Below are 17,196 nucleotides of genomic sequence, written 5' to 3'. Positions count from 1 at the left end.
CTTCTTTCTTTGCGTGCACATTTGGGCGGCATTATGCTAATATTTCCACATAGTGATGTAGATATGTGGGGGCGTGTTAGAACGAGCCGTTTTAGGGGGGTGTGGCAGAGTCTTAACTTTGATAAAGAATATCTCTTTGGTTTTGAGACTTTAGTCTTTGCAACTTCAGGGATCTTATCTATGCACAATCAGCTTGTAACACTCCAAAGAGAAAGGAAAACTTGAAATCGCATCATATGACCCCTTTAAGCAGTTCTGGCCAGCTCAGCATAGCAACAGTTTCTCAGCTAATGACATGAGTTTGGGGTGTGGCTATCTCTTTATTTGCCAATAGCAGGTGGAAGTTTTTTGGAAACCGGTTTAAAAACCGTATTTTTATGATTCAATTTTGACACCGAAATAACACACTTCACCTTTAAGTTTTTGTGAAAAAATTACACAGAATATGGCTTCTGAACAAATCCTGCAGCACCTTCTGATTTAAAGCTGTAACAGTCACTGAGTTGTGAGGTCAAGAATATTGTCAAAACGCATTAACCTTCAAATTGGCCTGAGGAAATGGCTGTATCTTACATACACATGACTAGCATTTTATCTATATTGGTTTTCCTAGGCTTGCAAATACACCTCATGGGACTGACACACAATATCAGAAAGTGCTGACATGACCCTCAATGCCAATGAATCAATCCAATCTGAAGTCAATATCCACAAACAGACCCAGACACAAGGTTTCTTTGGCTAGGATTATGGCTAACTAAACATGTCTTACACAAGTATCCAAAACAGACGCTAATGTTTAGCCAATGCATTGCAAGTGTCTTGTTAAACAACTCTTGCATTACTCTAGCGGAAACAAGACTCAATACTCAAGGGTTGGGATAGAGTTGCAAGATAGAGAAGCAAAAGTGTTGTTGTTCAGGTAGCTAGTTATAAACATGTTGACAATGTACCGTAGCTAACTTTAACTTTCTCTGCAAGATTATCAAACTATTGCTCCGTCATCTCATTATCTTACCTGACAGAAAATTGGCTGTACAAGTAAGTTGTTTATGCTAATGTCTGTAGCAGTGGCAATGCAATCCATACTTGTTTGCTTAAGAATTTTCTGACACATTTTGGAAAGCAAATTCCAGCTTGGGAGATAGAAGTGTCTGCGTTCACATACTTGTGTTCTTCATGACTTAACAGTTAAAATGATGTATTTCTCATGACTTAACAGTTAAAATTGTGTATTTCTCATGACTTAACAGTTAAAATTGTGTATTTCTCATGACTTAACAGTTAAAATTGTGTATTTCTCATGACTTAACAGTTAAAATTGTGTATTTCTCATGACTTAACAGTTAAAATTGTGTATTTCTCATGACTTAACAGTTAAAATTTTGTATTTCTAGGCAAAAAGTCCCAAGTTCCAGTCATACAGTTGTTGGAGGTGATTCACCATTGGAGAGTTACTGAGATCCCAAACCCCATTCTACCCTTGAACAAAGCAATTAACCCAAGGTTGCTGCAATGGGACCATTTCCACAACTGTTTTCCTGTAAGTCACATTGGATAAAAGAGTTAGCTAAATTGTATTAGCAATTTCAGCATACAGAATAATCAAGTACTAGCTTGAGGACATTATTCTGGAGTTTGCATACAAATAATTACATGTTTTCCTTCAGGTCTTTGAACTCTAACATACAACAGCAATGTGTTGAGGTGAAGCACTATGGGAATGCCAAACAACAACACTCAATTGACGCTAAAGGTTACTGGTGGAAGGGCACACAGCACTTAAAAGATCAGACCACCAGCGTCAGATAACCCCTACCAGGCACTGCCACGGACACGGATCGAACAGATGAGCCAGCCCAAGGCATTCGGCATTATTGTCCACTAGGGGAAAATCATATGTCTATAAGGTATTAGTTTTGTATCCTCGGCACGCTGCATGATTTGAGGTATTCATTTGAGGGTGTTCAAATCCCTAAACCTAAGTATGAGCAACAGTAATAGTGATTCTTGCCTTACAAAAAGTAAAAGAAAGAATACAGATTTATCATGAGTTGTTTAGACCAGGGGTTGAAACCCCAGTTTGAAAACGCTTTATTTGGTTTCCTTATTCTTGTTTTTCTAGCTATTTCTTAGCATTTACTCATATAACTGTAAATGTAAAATGTGATCAATGTTTCTTTAAAAAAAAAAAAGAAGCTTTGTGAGAAACTGCAGAGTAGCAGATGAACAAGCTAAACTGAGTAGGAGTAATAGACATAAAAAAGGAAAATAGTTTACAATGCTAATAAGTAGGCAATAGAAACATGGGCAGCTGAGTCAAGCGGAGAGTTCGGTGAATGCCAGAGCAAGCCTCATGCACTCTACTATCACTTAATATCAATTATTTTCCAACTCGGTCTCCTTCTCAAACTAGTTTGTTTATCTTTCTGTTCTCCTCTCAGTAATGTTTGGAGGCAGATTCCTCTAGTTGGTGATTTGATTGTGTATCAGTTGCATCCCTCCGCGATGGTGTTGTCTCTCCTGGATGTATAAACCCCAGTGGGTTTGTAAGTTGTGTTCCATTGTGCCCCAGTGCCTCATGGGAAGTATGATCAGACTTATGAGAGCAGTGCATCCCAAGGCCAAGGTCTCTCAGAGGAATACAAACTGATGCCTGTATATACACACATACATTATTTATCTTTTATTTTCTTCCTTTCTTTTGCTTACTTATGTACAGTAACCATCGTTAGTACAAAAAAAAGTGTAAATTTTTCCATAGGGAACTAAGGACAGATGCACTCATACTTAAAGAAATTAAAAACTAGAACAGCAGCAGGAACATCTACATTTGCTCCATGGTAAATTAATGTTAATAATGTAATGTTATTTAATTTACAGTACATAGTGAATGCATTGTAGAAGCATTAGAAACATTTGTGTTCACTTATACTGATGATTGTATTCGTAATTGCTTTCAGATTATGCCTTTTTTCTGATTCAGTAACTGTGATACGTGTTTTCCTGGGTTTTGAACTGCCGTTTGTGCAGTGTTTAATCATGTTACTGTGCAATTTAACAGTTTGTATAAAGGAAAAGCATATATAATGGCTTTGCAAGGTCACAGTTTATTCAAGTCAAGATAATAAAAAATCCAATCAGTTTATGAATGCATTTTCACCCTAGGAATCATTGGAAAATGTGCTTCAACCTAAATTTCAGCTATCTCCAAAAATGATCCTATACATACAATTCACTAAAGTTTCTAGCTGAAATGAACACTAGTGGGAGTAAAAGCTCAACAATTTATATTCCTTTTCATGCAAATTATGATTATGGGGACGATTATCAATCAATAAAGACTTATCTTCATGTGGTTCCTTGCACAATACTATGTTATGATCTCAAAGCAATTTTACCACAGTGCATAATTTGTAAATATTTGCATGACATGTTGCACAACCCATAACCAGCTCTATATGCATTTTTATCTCACATTTGCTTTTGTTAACATTATTGGTTAAAGGGTTAGTTCACCCAAAAATGAAAATTAGGCTGCGTTTTACTCACCCCCGAGGCATCCTAGGTGTATATGACTTTCTTCTTTCAGACGAATCCAGTCTGAGTTATATTATAAATTGTCCGTGACAGACACAGTGATGACGCTGGTATGTGTTTGCAGTACACAAGCCACAGTTAAGACAGCTGACTTCACTGTGATGTTATCCCCTCTCTCTCTCTCGCGTTCTCCCTCTCTCTCTCCCTTTCCCTCTCGCACTCTCTCTCTCGCTCTCCCTCTCGCTCTCTCGCACACACACACGATGCGCAAAACTCCGCATTTGAACAGTCAATAGCAAATACTTAAACTAGTAACAAAACAGTAGCTGATTCAGAAGCGCCGGATTGTCATAGCAAAGTCAGAATTACCTCCTCTCCTAGGTTACCGAAACGGTCGTCCATAAAATGCATTGCTGTTCTGTTTTAAGTAATCTTAAAGATTCCTAAATGCATCTACTTTCGGAAGGCCAAATAAAGTGCTTTTGCTTTCGCCTAGAAACACAGCGTCTCCCTGACATGGCTGCATCAACACTAACTGCGGTTACTGAAACCACGTCTTCTTTCTTTGCGTGCACATTTGGGTGGCATTATGCAAATATTTCCACATAGTGACCTAGATATGTGGGGGCGTGTTAGAACGAGCCGTTTTAGGGGGGTGTGGCAGAGTCTTAACTTTGATAAAGAATATCTCTTTGGTTTTGAGACTTTAGTCTTTGCAACTTCAGGGATCTTATCTATGCACAATCAGCTTGTAACACTCCAAAGAGAAAGGAAAACTTGAAATCGCATCATATGACCCCTTTAAGCAGTTCTGGCCAGCTCAGCATAGCAACAGTTTCTCAGCTAATGACATGAGTTTGGGGTGTGGCTATCTCTTTATTTGCCAATAGCAGGTGGAAGTTTTTTGGAAACCGGTTTAAAAACCGTATTTTTATGATTCAATTTTGACACCGAAATAACACACTTCACCTTTAAGTTTTTGTGAAAAAATTACACAGAATATGGCTTCTGAACAAATCCTGCAGCACCTTCTGATTTAAAGCTGTAACAGTCACTGAGTTGTGAGGTCAAGAATATTGTCAAAACGCATTAACCTTCAAATTGGCCTGAGGAAATGGCTGTATCTTACATACACATGACTAGCATTTTATCTATATTGGTTTTCCTAGGCTTGCAAATACACCTCATGGGACTGACACACAATATCAGAAAGTGCTGACATGACCCTCAATGCCAATGAATCAATCCAATCTGAAGTCAATATCCACAAACAGACCCAGACACAAGGTTTCTTTGGCTAGGATTATGGCTAACTAAACATGTCTTACACAAGTATCCAAAACAGACGCTAATGTTTAGCCAATGCATTGCAAGTGTCTTGTTAAACAACTCTTGCATTACTCTAGCGGAAACAAGACTCAATACTCAAGGGTTGGGATAGAGTTGCAAGATAGAGAAGCAAAAGTGTTGTTGTTCAGGTAGCTAGTTATAAACATGTTGACAATGTACCGTAGCTAACTTTAACTTTCTCTGCAAGATTATCAAACTATTGCTCCGTCATCTCATTATCTTACCTGACAGAAAATTGGCTGTACAAGTAAGTTGTTTATGCTAATGTCTGTAGCAGTGGCAATGCAATCCATACTTGTTTGCTTAAGAATTTTCTGACACATTTTGGAAAGCAAATTCCAGCTTGGGAGATAGAAGTGTCTGCGTTCACATACTTGTGTTCTTCATGACTTAACAGTTAAAATGATGTATTTCTCATGACTTAACAGTTAAAATTGTGTATTTCTCATGACTTAACAGTTAAAATTTTGTATTTCTAGGCAAAAAGTCCCAAGTTCCAGTCATACAGTTGTTGGAGGTGATTCACCATTGGAGAGTTACTGAGATCCCAAACCCCATTCTACCCTTGAACAAAGCAATTAACCCAAGGTTGCTGCAATGGGACCATTTCCACAACTGTTTTCCTGTAAGTCACATTGGATAAAAGAGTTAGCTAAATTGTATTAGCAATTTCAGCATACAGAATAATCAAGTACTAGCTTGAGGACATTATTCTGGAGTTTGCATACAAATAATTACATGTTTTCCTTCAGGTCTTTGAACTCTAACATACAACAGCAATGTGTTGAGGTGAAGCACTATGGGAATGCCAAACAACAACACTCAATTGACGCTAAAGGTTACTGGTGGAAGGGCACACAGCACTTAAAAGATCAGACCACCAGCGTCAGATAACCCCTACCAGGCACTGCCACGGACACGGATCGAACAGATGAGCCAGCCCAAGGCATTCGGCATTATTGTCCACTAGGGGAAAATCATACATCTACAAGGTATTAGTTTTGTATCCTCGGCACGCTGCATGATTTGAGGTATTCATTTGAGGGTGTTCAAATCCCTAAAACTAAGTATGAGCAACAGTAATAGTGATTCTTGCCTTACAAAGAGTAAAAGAAAGAATACAGACTTATCATGAGTTGTTTAGACCAGGGGTTGAAACCCCAGTTTGAAAACGCTTCATTTGGTTTCCTTATTCTTGTTTTTCTAGCTATTTCTTAGCATTTACTCATATAACTGTAAATGTAAAATGTGATCAATGTTTCTTTAAAAAAAAAAAAAAGAAGCTTTGTGAGAAACTGCAGAGTAGCAGATGAACAAGCTAAACTGAGTAGGAGTAATAGACATAAAAAAGGAAAATAGTTTACAATGCTAATAAGTAGGCAATAGAAACATGGGCAGCTGAGTCAAGCGGAGAGTTCGGTGAATGCCAGAGCAAGCCTCATGCACTCTACTATCACTTAATATCAATTATTTTCCAACTCGGTCTCCTTCTCAAACTAGTTTGTTTATCTTTCTGTTCTCCTCTCAGTAATGTTTGGAGGCAGATTCCTCTAGTTGGGGATTTGATTGTGTATCAGTTGCATCCCTCCGCGATGGTGTTGTCTCTCCTGGATGTATAAACCCCAGTGGGTTTGTAAGTTGTGTTCCATTGTGCCCCAGTGCCTCATGGGAAGTATGATCAGACTTATGAGAGCAGTGCATCCCAAGGCCAAGGTCTCTCAGAGGAATACAAACTGATGCCTGTATATACACACATACATTATTTATCTTTTATTTTCTTCCTTTCTTTTGCTTACTTATGTACAGTAACCATCGTTAGTACAAAAAAAAGTGTAAATTTTTCCATAGGGAACTAAGGACAGATGCACTCATACTTAAAGAAATTAAAAACTAGAACAGCAGCAGGAACATCTACATTTGCTCCATGGTAAATTAATGTTAATAATGTAATGTTATTTAATTTACAGTACATAGTGAATGCATTGTAGAAGCATTAGAAACATTTGTGTTCACTTATACTGATGATTGTATTCGTAATTGCTTTCAGATTATGCCTTTTTTCTGATTCAGTAACTGTGATACGTGTTTTCCTGGGTTTTGAACTGCCGTTTGTGCAGTGTTTAATCATGTTACTGTGTAATTTAACAGTTTGTATAAAGGAAAAGCATATATAATGGCTTTGCAAGGTCACAGTTTATTCAAGTCAAGATAATAAAAAATCCAATCAGTTTATGAATGCATTTTCACCCTAGGAATCATTGGAAAATGTGCTTCAACCTAAATTTCAGCTATCTCCAAAAATGATCCTATACATACAATTCACTAAAGTTTCTAGCTGAAATGAACACTAGTGGGAGTAAAAGCTCAACAATTTATATTCCTTTTCATGCAAATTATGATTATGGGGACGATTATCAATCAATAAAGACTTATCTTCATGTGGTTCCTTGCACAATACTATGTTATGATCTCAAAGCAATTTTACCACAGTGCATAATTTGTAAATATTTGCATGACATGTTGCACAACCCATAACCAGCTCTATATGCATTTTTATCTCACATTTGCTTTTGTTAACATTATCTTGTTAAAGGGTTAGTTCACCCAAAAATGAAAATTAGGCTGCGTTTTACTCACCCCCGAGGCATCCTAGGTGTATATGACTTTCTTCTTTCAGACGAATCCAGTCTGAGTTATATTATAAATTGTCTTTGATCTTTCAAGCTGTTTAATGCCCCTCAGCGGGTGCTGCATTGCTTCAGTCCAAAAGAACTTAAACAAAAATCGCCCATCCATAAAAAAAAAAGTGTCTCACATGGCTCCGGGGGAGAATTATTCTATTTATATATCTCCGACTGGATTCGTCTGAAAGAAGAAAGTCATATACACCTAGAATGCCTCGGGGGTGAGTAAAACTCAGCCTAATTTTCATTTTTGGGTGAACTAACCCTTTAAGTTTAGTGTAGGTTCTACAGTATGTTACTTTCAAATGTAAAATGGCATTAACTTTTTCACACTACTAACCAGACATTCAATTTCCAAACCGCCACGATATGTACAATGACCAAAGTAATACAACATGGTAAGATTGTTCATTTGTTTGGGATAAAACTGAACATGATAACTGAACTACGAACGTGTCGCAAAATGTGCAAGAAGCACCATAATATCCCGTTTCCCCAAAGAGCCTGGGCTGCACATTTTACTGAAAATCTCGCTGACCGCAGCAATCTCTCATTCATTCCTATGCAAACCTAATGAACTGCAATTCTGCAGGAAACGCTGCTCAAACTTCACACTTTCTCTTGTTTTCCTCTCTATTCGTCTTCTCGACCTCCTTCTGTATCTCCACACTCTTTCTTTCTCTCCTTCCACCGCTGTCTCTGGGAATGGCTCGGGCAACAGCAATGATACAGTAGAGGCTTCTGTAACTCTATTAATCTTCCCGTGTGAGAGATACTGTAGCGGTGTACAGTGCGCCAGGGCTAAAATTAGCCCACGGCTGTGAGGCCTGATGTTTCACAGCGCCCTGACCCATCACCATTCCAGCACTATCTCACACGCACGCATGCTTAGTACACTCACACACCACTAAAACACACATATCATCACAGACTGTACGTGTAGTAACATATAAAAAGAATCACACTCACACAGATGCAAATCTTGAGTACAAAATTAACACTTTCTAAACATCAAATGCAAGTAACAATGGACAGTAATGACAATTTAACTAGTCATTTTAATGTTTTGTAATAGGTGCAGTTTTACTGTGATAGAGAAACCTTGTCTACGAGGCTACAATCCCAGAATGCATTGTGACAAGGGCAGTGATCATTTTCATTTAAGATGAAAGATGCACATGGAAATGTCAACTTTGTCTTGTGACATAATATGGTGCAAGCATGCATTGCATTATTCGCATTGCCACAAGGGGCATTATAGTGAGAATATGTTCAGATACTGTAATGGCGGAGCAAAATTTGAAAAATATCTTGCTGAGAAAACTAGTTAAAGCTAGACATTTCATATCCAGAGTACAAAATTAATCAACTTTAAAGACAAATTAACTGCACTGCGGCAAGGTCAGTGATCATTTTCAACTTTGCGTTAAAATGTGTCATAATATAGTGCAAGTATGCATTGCATTACTAGCATTGCCACAAGGGGCGCTATAATGGTAATTAGTATAAACATTCTTATATGGTCAGCTACTGTCATGGTGGAGCAAAATCTTGCTGAGATAACTAGTTAAAGTTAGATAATGTTGACTTGTTTATAGTTACAGTAGCTACCTGAATAGCATTAAGCTTAATGGCACAGACATATGAATCTAACTCTATCACCGTTTGAAAATTGAGGCTGAGTATGTATAGGCTGCTACAAGAACATGCACTTGCAGTACATCAGCCAAACATGTACGTACTTGTGTGTAAAGTATGCACTCTATAGTCACAAACCTATGTCGCACATAGTTAGACAAGCACAGTGCTAACCTCATACACTGACACAAAATTGAAATCGACTCACTTTCTCTCAACACAAACTAGGGCTGTGCAATTAATCGCATGCGATTGTCATGCGCATCTCGTCAGTAAAGCCGGTCCCGTGATTAGTAGTAAATCTCCATCACCCTGCTTTCAGATGGAGCGGCATTTAATACACAGAGCCGTAGTTCACTGACAAGCTAGGCGATATCATCTGCGATTATGAACGCGATATTGCCTAATTGTCAGTGAACTACGGCTCTGTGTAGTGCATGCCGCTCCATCTGAAAGCAGGTGATGGCGATTTACTACTAATCACAGGACCGTCTTTACTGACGAGATGCGCATGACAATCGCATGCGATTAATTGCACAGCCCTAACACAAACACACATACACAGATTGAAGCTAACAACATCTAAGGGTTTAATAGTTCCTTTAGGACCCAGAAAAGACATGAAAAGGGGAAAAAGAAACCAGATTAACAGGAAGATGCACGTTAGCCTATTAGCATTGCTAATGTTTCACAGTTCTGGATGGATGAGAGACCATGACAGCCACCTGGGTGCTATTCATCAACTAAACATTAGTGAAAAAAGAAACAGGTGTGGAAAGGAGGAGATTGTCTAACACAGTGATCATAACTATGATCAAAACAGCATTAGTTTTGCTAACGTTCCATTCTGTTGGGGCCTAACCAGGTTCTGGCAGACAAGAGACTATGATTTTAATATAGTATTTCTGTACCAAGAAGAAATTTGTTTTCTTTCTTTGTTTGCATATTGACTGAGGCCTACAAATGCACGCAGTATATTATGATATAACAACCCAGGCTAAATTATGATTTCAGGGACAGTATATTATATAAATGAATAAAGACTTATTTTCATGCAGTTCCTCACACAATTTTATGATCTCAAAAGGATTTTACCATAGAGTATGAAATGTAAACTAAGACATTTTCATGTTTTCCTCACATAACCAGCTCCATATGTATGGATGTTTTTTGTTCTCTAATGTAGTAAACTTGCTCAGTAGCTCACCTGGTACAGCATTACATATTAAATGCGGAGTGCTGGGGTAATATTATTTTGCATAAATGTCACCACAGGCATGTTTTTCCCACTGAGCCTGGGTTGCAATATAAATATCACGGGACAAGGAGAGATAGAAAGAGATTTGTGGGTGATAAAGATAAAGAGACATTCCGATTGTCTCAATGAGATTTGCGTATGTGAATCTCTAATCCTCATTACAGAGTTTATTAGTCAGTTCCTGAGTGGGGTTCACAGTATGCTAACACAATTAGCTTTATCATTATAACAGCTCTGTTAAAGACAATGCATTCATGCATAGTTCACAGTTTAAACATTTCTAATATGTATCTAATCCAGTACTGCATGCTCACATGTCTTCTGTCACTCTAATTTGACATTGTGTATGTGCATAACCTCTATTAAAGGTTATCAAGGATTAACAGGGACTAATTTGCTGGGATTAAAATCCATGACTGAACTCGTTACAATGACAAAGAAAGAAAATAGTGCCAGGTAATTGTATTTATTTTTTAATTATATATATTTTACATTACATTACAAAAAGTTTTTTTTTCCTTTTCTTTTTTAGCGAATACTGAAATGCCATTAATTTGATTTATTCATCATATAATAAAAAAATTATCGAATAGATTTACATCACTAATATATCATTTATATATTAATAGTAATATAATAATATCATTATTATACATTTATATATTATTTATATACACTACATGTCAAAAGTTCATAAGAATTATGATTTTTTTAATGTTTTTAAAGAAATATTAAGTGCTCACCAAGTCTGCAACTAGATACAGTAAAACAGTAATACTGTGAAATATTATTACAATTTAAAAAATACTATTTTCTATTTGAGTATATCTTAAAATGTAATTTATTCCTGTGATGGCAAAGCTGAATTTTCAGCATCATTACTCCAGTCTTCAGTGTCACATGATCCTTCAGAAATCATTCTGATTTGCTGACACTGATCATATGTATTTGTATTAATGCTAATCTTTAATTAACGATGGGAATCTCGAAATACAGTACTACAGAGAACGGTATTGGTGGTATAACATCATGTTGTTGTATTCGGCATTATGCAGCCATGTTTTGCTTACCGATTTCAGGCTAAGATGCATCTTGTTTAAGAATCTTTACACAACCTAACAAGCTAAATGAAGTGGAAGGGCTTTGCACAGAAGAGGAAATGTGACTCACTGCGTTTTCTTTGAGGGGTTTTCACTGTTCCAGAGGAAGAGGGCTTTTTACAGTGTTCCTGGCAAACAGCCGCATGGAAATGACATCAGCCTCTCTGCACTCAGTGAGGGCCTGTGAACCGGACCCCCGTGGGGTGACAGAGAATAGGTCAGAACTTTGAGAGCAGCCTCACCGGCTGTCATTAAACCTTCTGATTCAGCCCATTACGGAGCCATTTAGCACTTTCACGTCCTACTCACACTGACCTGACAGTCTAAGAGAGAGGAGGGCCGATGAGTAGCCTGCTATCAGTGAAATATGTGTGAAAAAAGCAAAGATGAGGGATTTATTGGAGGGAGGGAGAATGGTGATGAAAGTATAGATTCAAATTAGGTGAGATGAACAGAAGACAGTACAAAATGATGAGTATAAATACAGTAAAATTGTAGGGATGCACAATTCTTTACTACCATGTATTGTATCAGCTGAGTTTGTATATAGACCAATTTCGGTGCAAACAGCATTGAAGTTTTTGTGGGCGGAGTGTAACTGGTGGCAGTAAATGTCAGTTTTAAAGTAGCAGTCTATAGAAGCCAAGGAATAAAATATGTAATTTTGAGTTTATATTTCAAAATTCTTTTTTCTCGCAATTCCAAGAATCATGAGTTTATATCCCACACTTCTGGCTTTCTTTCCTCAGATTTGACAAACTCACAATTTTTGAGTTATAAAGTTCGAACTAGTAGATATAAACTTTTGCGAGAAGAAAAGTCAGAATAGTGAGATAGAATAGGTAAATGTTATGTAAAATATTTTAGGTTTAAATAACAATATAGGTTTAAATATAGGTTTCAAATGGCGTCTTTGATGACAGTTTTCTACAAAAATTATTTGCATTCCAATTCTGACATCCAAAGGCACAGCAATAAATGTTTTTCTTTCTCTCATTCCATACCCGTTTCCCTCCACTTGTTACTAGTGTTTATATATTGGCAGATATAGGATATCGTACATGCTCATGTCCTCTGTTTATTAATTTATATTGCCTCTGCCATCATTTCAAAATGTTAAAATCTAATTTACACTGTTCTGTATTCTTAAACGAATCTTAAAATGAACCGCCATTTTTCATACATTCAAATATTGTGTTATTATTGTGCACATTAAAATATAGGGTTATTCTAGTAAACTAAAACTAAATTTAAATTATTGAAAAACATTTTTGTTAAAGTAAATGTTAACTGAAATAAAACATTAAAAAAAACATATTTTATTTCAAGGCAACACTTCTCATTTTTATTTACTTTAACTTGATGTACTAAAATAACTCAAATTAAAGGGGTCATATGTTGTTGCTAAAAAGAACATTATTTTGTGCATTTGGTGTATTGAAATGTGTTTATGGGGTTTAAGGTTAAAAAAACATTATTTTCCACATACTGTACATTATTGTTTCTCCTCTATGCCCCGACTTTCTGAAATGCGTTGATTTTTACAAAGCTCATCGGTCTGAAAAGCGAGGTGTGCTCTGATTGGCCAGCTATCCAATGCGTTGTGATTGGCCGGATACCTCAAGCGTGTGACGGAAATGTTACGCCCCTTACCATACTGTGATACCGTCTCCCAGCACGACCAGACAAAGCCAATAAAACCCATTACAAACGAGGCATTTGTTGCATCCAGTGGGGACATAATTACGGATTATAATGACTTGTACTGTCTTTTTACGCGCAGACATGTGGGGGCGTGCTAGAACGAGCCATTTTAGGTAGGCGTGATTGACTCTTAACTTTTATAAAGAATATCTCTTTGGATTTGAGACTTTAGTCTTTGCAACTTTACAGATCTTCTTTATGCACCAAGAGCTTGTAACACTCCAAAGAGAAAGGAAAACTTGAAATCGCATCATATGACCCCTTTAAAACTAAAATAGACATTTAAAATAAACTAATAAAAATGTATGTAGAAAATATTCAAATAAAATCTAATTCAAAATATTATCAGAAACCATAATAGTATATGTTTTTAATCCCTCTCTTACATTTATTTAGTCAAAATAGAACATATTGTAATATCCTTTTGTGCGCTCCACAGAAAAAGAAAAATCATACGCTGTGGAACAACATCAAGGTGAGTAAATGATGCAGAATTTCCATTTTTCGCTTGAACTGTCCCTTTCATATAGGAATGCAACTCCAAGTTATTAAGCATGAACATACGCAGAAAAGAAATAAAAGCAAGCTGTACAGTTTACTAAGCTCAGACCTAGTAGAAATGTCTTAGAAGTGTCCAGACTGTGTGACCTAACAGGCAGTTTTCTCTGATGAGTCCCTGATGTTATTTAGCGACTACAGACATTATTAATTCAAGCCAAGGTAACGATCAATAAAAACATTCCTTGGGTTGCTGCCGCATGTGTATGTGTGTGTAGAGGATTTGGCAACTCAACCCTGTCAGCTATGTTTTACCTCAGAGCACAAAAACATCGGACACTTCGATTACTGAAGTTCAAAAGCTTTGTGAAGAGAAGGCAGCTGATCCAAAAGTCATTTCGCTGCAGCGTCTTTCACCAACGGAATAAATGCATTTTCTTTCTTCAGAAACACAGAAATGGTCTGTGAAAGTTCAGGGGATGTCAGCGCATCACGATTCAGTGTGCTGAAATCTAGGACATCCTGCTGAATTCTAATGTATCAGATGAGTGTGAGGGGAAGAGGCCAGAGAGATTTATTTTCTTTGATAAGATATGGGATATTTAGAAAGCCTACTTGTAAACATCGCATTCCACCATAATCTGGCTTCCACATTCAGTTAAGAATGAAGGAACAAACAACAAACGTGTTCGATCACGTGTCTGCCCATCTGTCGAGCATTTCAAGCTTGTCTTCTCACTGTTGTGACATTCTGATGTTTGTTACTTGGAATTAGAAAAAATATCTTTATCCTATAAAATCTTTTCAACTCTAATGAGAGTAAATCACATGGACAGACATCATTCTTTAATCTTCTATCCATTAGTGGGTTTTCCTGTAAGCCACAGCATGATGTTGGTGATTTATGGCCTTTGGAAAAAGATCTACTGTTAGTTTTATTATTTTATATTATATAACTAGAATAAAAACTGAATGTTACAACTTTATATAGTATCTAACTTGTTTGGAAACGGTCGTTAGTGGTTTTAATATTTAGCAACTGCATAGCAATGTCCTGGAACAACCTGAAAACACCTAAGAAACCATTTAGCAATCCCCTAGCAACCACCCAGAGCAGCCTAGCAACTGCATAGCAATGCTCTGGAACCACCTGAAAACACCTACGAAACAATGTAGCAATGCCTTAGCAACCACCTGGAACACCCTAGCAACTGCATTGCAATGGCTTGGAACCACCTGACAACACCTAAGAAACCATGAAGCAATACCCTAGCAACCACCTAGAACACCCTAGCAACTGCATAGCAATGCCCTGGAACCACCTGACAACACCTAAGAAACCATGTAGTAATGCCCTAGCAAGTACCTAGGACACCTTAGCACCCATTTGGATCTCCTTAGCAACAGCATAGCAGTGTCTTAGCAACCACCCATAACACCCTAGCAACTGCATAGTAATGCACTTGAACCACTGATAACACCTAAGAAACCATGTAGCAATGCCTTAGCAACCACCCAGAAGGCTGTGGCAACAACTTGGACCACCCTAGCAGCTGCATAGCTATGCTCTAGCAACCACCTAACATTGTAACCAACTGGAATAACCTAGACACCATATATCAATGCCCAAACAACCATCCTGAACTGCATAGTAATGCGCTTAAACCACCCAGAACACTAAAAAAAACAGATGTGATGCCCTAGTTACCAGAACACCATAGCAACCACTTGGACCACCCTAGCAACTGCATAGCAATACCCTAGCAACCACCTAGCAATGTAACCAACCTAGCAGCCATATTGCAGTATCCTAATCACCATCCTGAACTCCTTAGCAACTGTATAGTAATGTACTTGAAACACCAATAAAACATAAGAAACCATGTAGCAATGCCTTAGCAACCACCCAGAATGTCCTAGGTCCTAGTCCCTAGTCCTTAGGAACTGCATAGTAATGCCCATCCAGAACACTTAGCAACAGCATAGCAGTGTCTTAGCAACCACCCTTAACACCCTAGCAACTGCATAGTAATGCACTTGAACCACTGATAACACCTAAGAAACCATGTAGCAATGCCTTAGCAACCACCCAGAAGGCTGTGGCAACAACTTGGACCACCCTAGCAGCTGCATAGCTATGCATGCTCTGTAACTGTTCCAGTAAAACCATCCAGAACACTTAAAGAATAATGTGATGTCCTAGTTACCAGAACACCATGGCAACCACTTGGACCACCCTAGCTACTGCATAGCTATGCTCTAGCAACCACCTAACAATGTAACCAACCGGAATAACCTAGCAACCATATATCACTACCCTAACAACCATCCTGAACTCCCTAGAAACTGCTAAGCAATGCCCTGGAACAACCTGAAAATGCTTTAGAAACCATGTAGCAATGCCCTATCAACCGCCCGGAAAACCCTAGCAACTGCATAGCAATGCCATAGCAAGTATCCCTAGAACACCCTAGCACCCATTTGGACCTCCCTAGCAACAGCATATCAGTGTTTAAGCAACCACCCTGAACCCCCTAGCATCTGCATAGTAATGCACTAAAACCACACAGAACACTTAAGAAACAATGTGATGCTCTAGTTACCAGAACATCATAGCAACCACTCGGACCACCCTAGCAACAACATAGCAATGCTCTAGCAACCACCTAACAATGTAACCAACCGGAATAACCTAGCAACCATATATCACTACCCTAACAACCATCCTGAACTCCCTAGCAACTGTATAGTAATGTGCTATGTCTATGTAGCAATGCCCTAGCAACCAGGACACTATAGCAACCACCCAAAAAGCCCTAGCAACCACTTCGAACACGTCAGCATCTGCTAGCAATGTATTAAAACTGTTACACCTTAGCAACCTCATAGCAACCATCCACAGCACTGTAGCATCAAGGCCGTGACTTTCGCTTCCTCAAATGTAAAAGTCTAGATTCTTTCTGATATTTCTCTGGTTTGTTTCAGTACTGTGGAGGAACACAGGCTCTCATGAGAGGCGTAAAACATGTGCTGAGTCCGGTGTAGTGGTCTGGAATGAGTGCTGCTGTGGAACTGAAATGAGTAAGGATTTTTGCTGGCTGATCTCTCCATCTTTACGTGCCCTAAGTGGCACATCCTCCCTGCGTGTCGCAGCTCGGTCTGGGCTGGGCCGGTCTGGGCTGCAGTGGGTTTATTTTAGTCTCAGAAGCGTGATAACCTCAACTCCTCTGCACTTTTAATCTGAGGCCTGAACAAGACGCAGAGCAGCTCTCTTAATTCACTTCTGGCTTCTCCTTACCATCTCGTCTATTAGTCAAAATAGTGCACAACACTGACAAAAAGTACAAAAATCCTTACAGCACCCATATTGTAAGCATTATATTTTTATATATGTGTATATTATATGTGGTATTATTGTACAAAT

At 38.1% G+C, this 17,196-nt stretch overlaps 1 protein-coding gene across 1 annotated transcript in view; it reads right to left on the bottom strand.

Moving 5' to 3' along the window:
* The window catches only part of LOC107600895 (potassium/sodium hyperpolarization-activated cyclic nucleotide-gated channel 1), a gene marked incomplete at its 5' end in the record, with an annotated part of 125,840 nt that overhangs the window by 66,969 nt on the left and 41,675 nt on the right, over positions 1-17,196 (bottom strand). The gene's annotated exons all lie outside the window — the stretch shown is intronic.

The sequence above is a fragment of the Sinocyclocheilus grahami genome, unplaced genomic scaffold, assembly GCF_001515645.1.
Source record: "Sinocyclocheilus grahami isolate Dianchi unplaced genomic scaffold, SAMN03320097.WGS_v1.1 scaffold294.1, whole genome shotgun sequence".
Lineage (NCBI taxonomy): Eukaryota > Metazoa > Chordata > Actinopteri > Cypriniformes > Cyprinidae > Sinocyclocheilus > Sinocyclocheilus grahami.
This window is presented reverse-complemented; position numbering and strand designations above follow the sequence as displayed.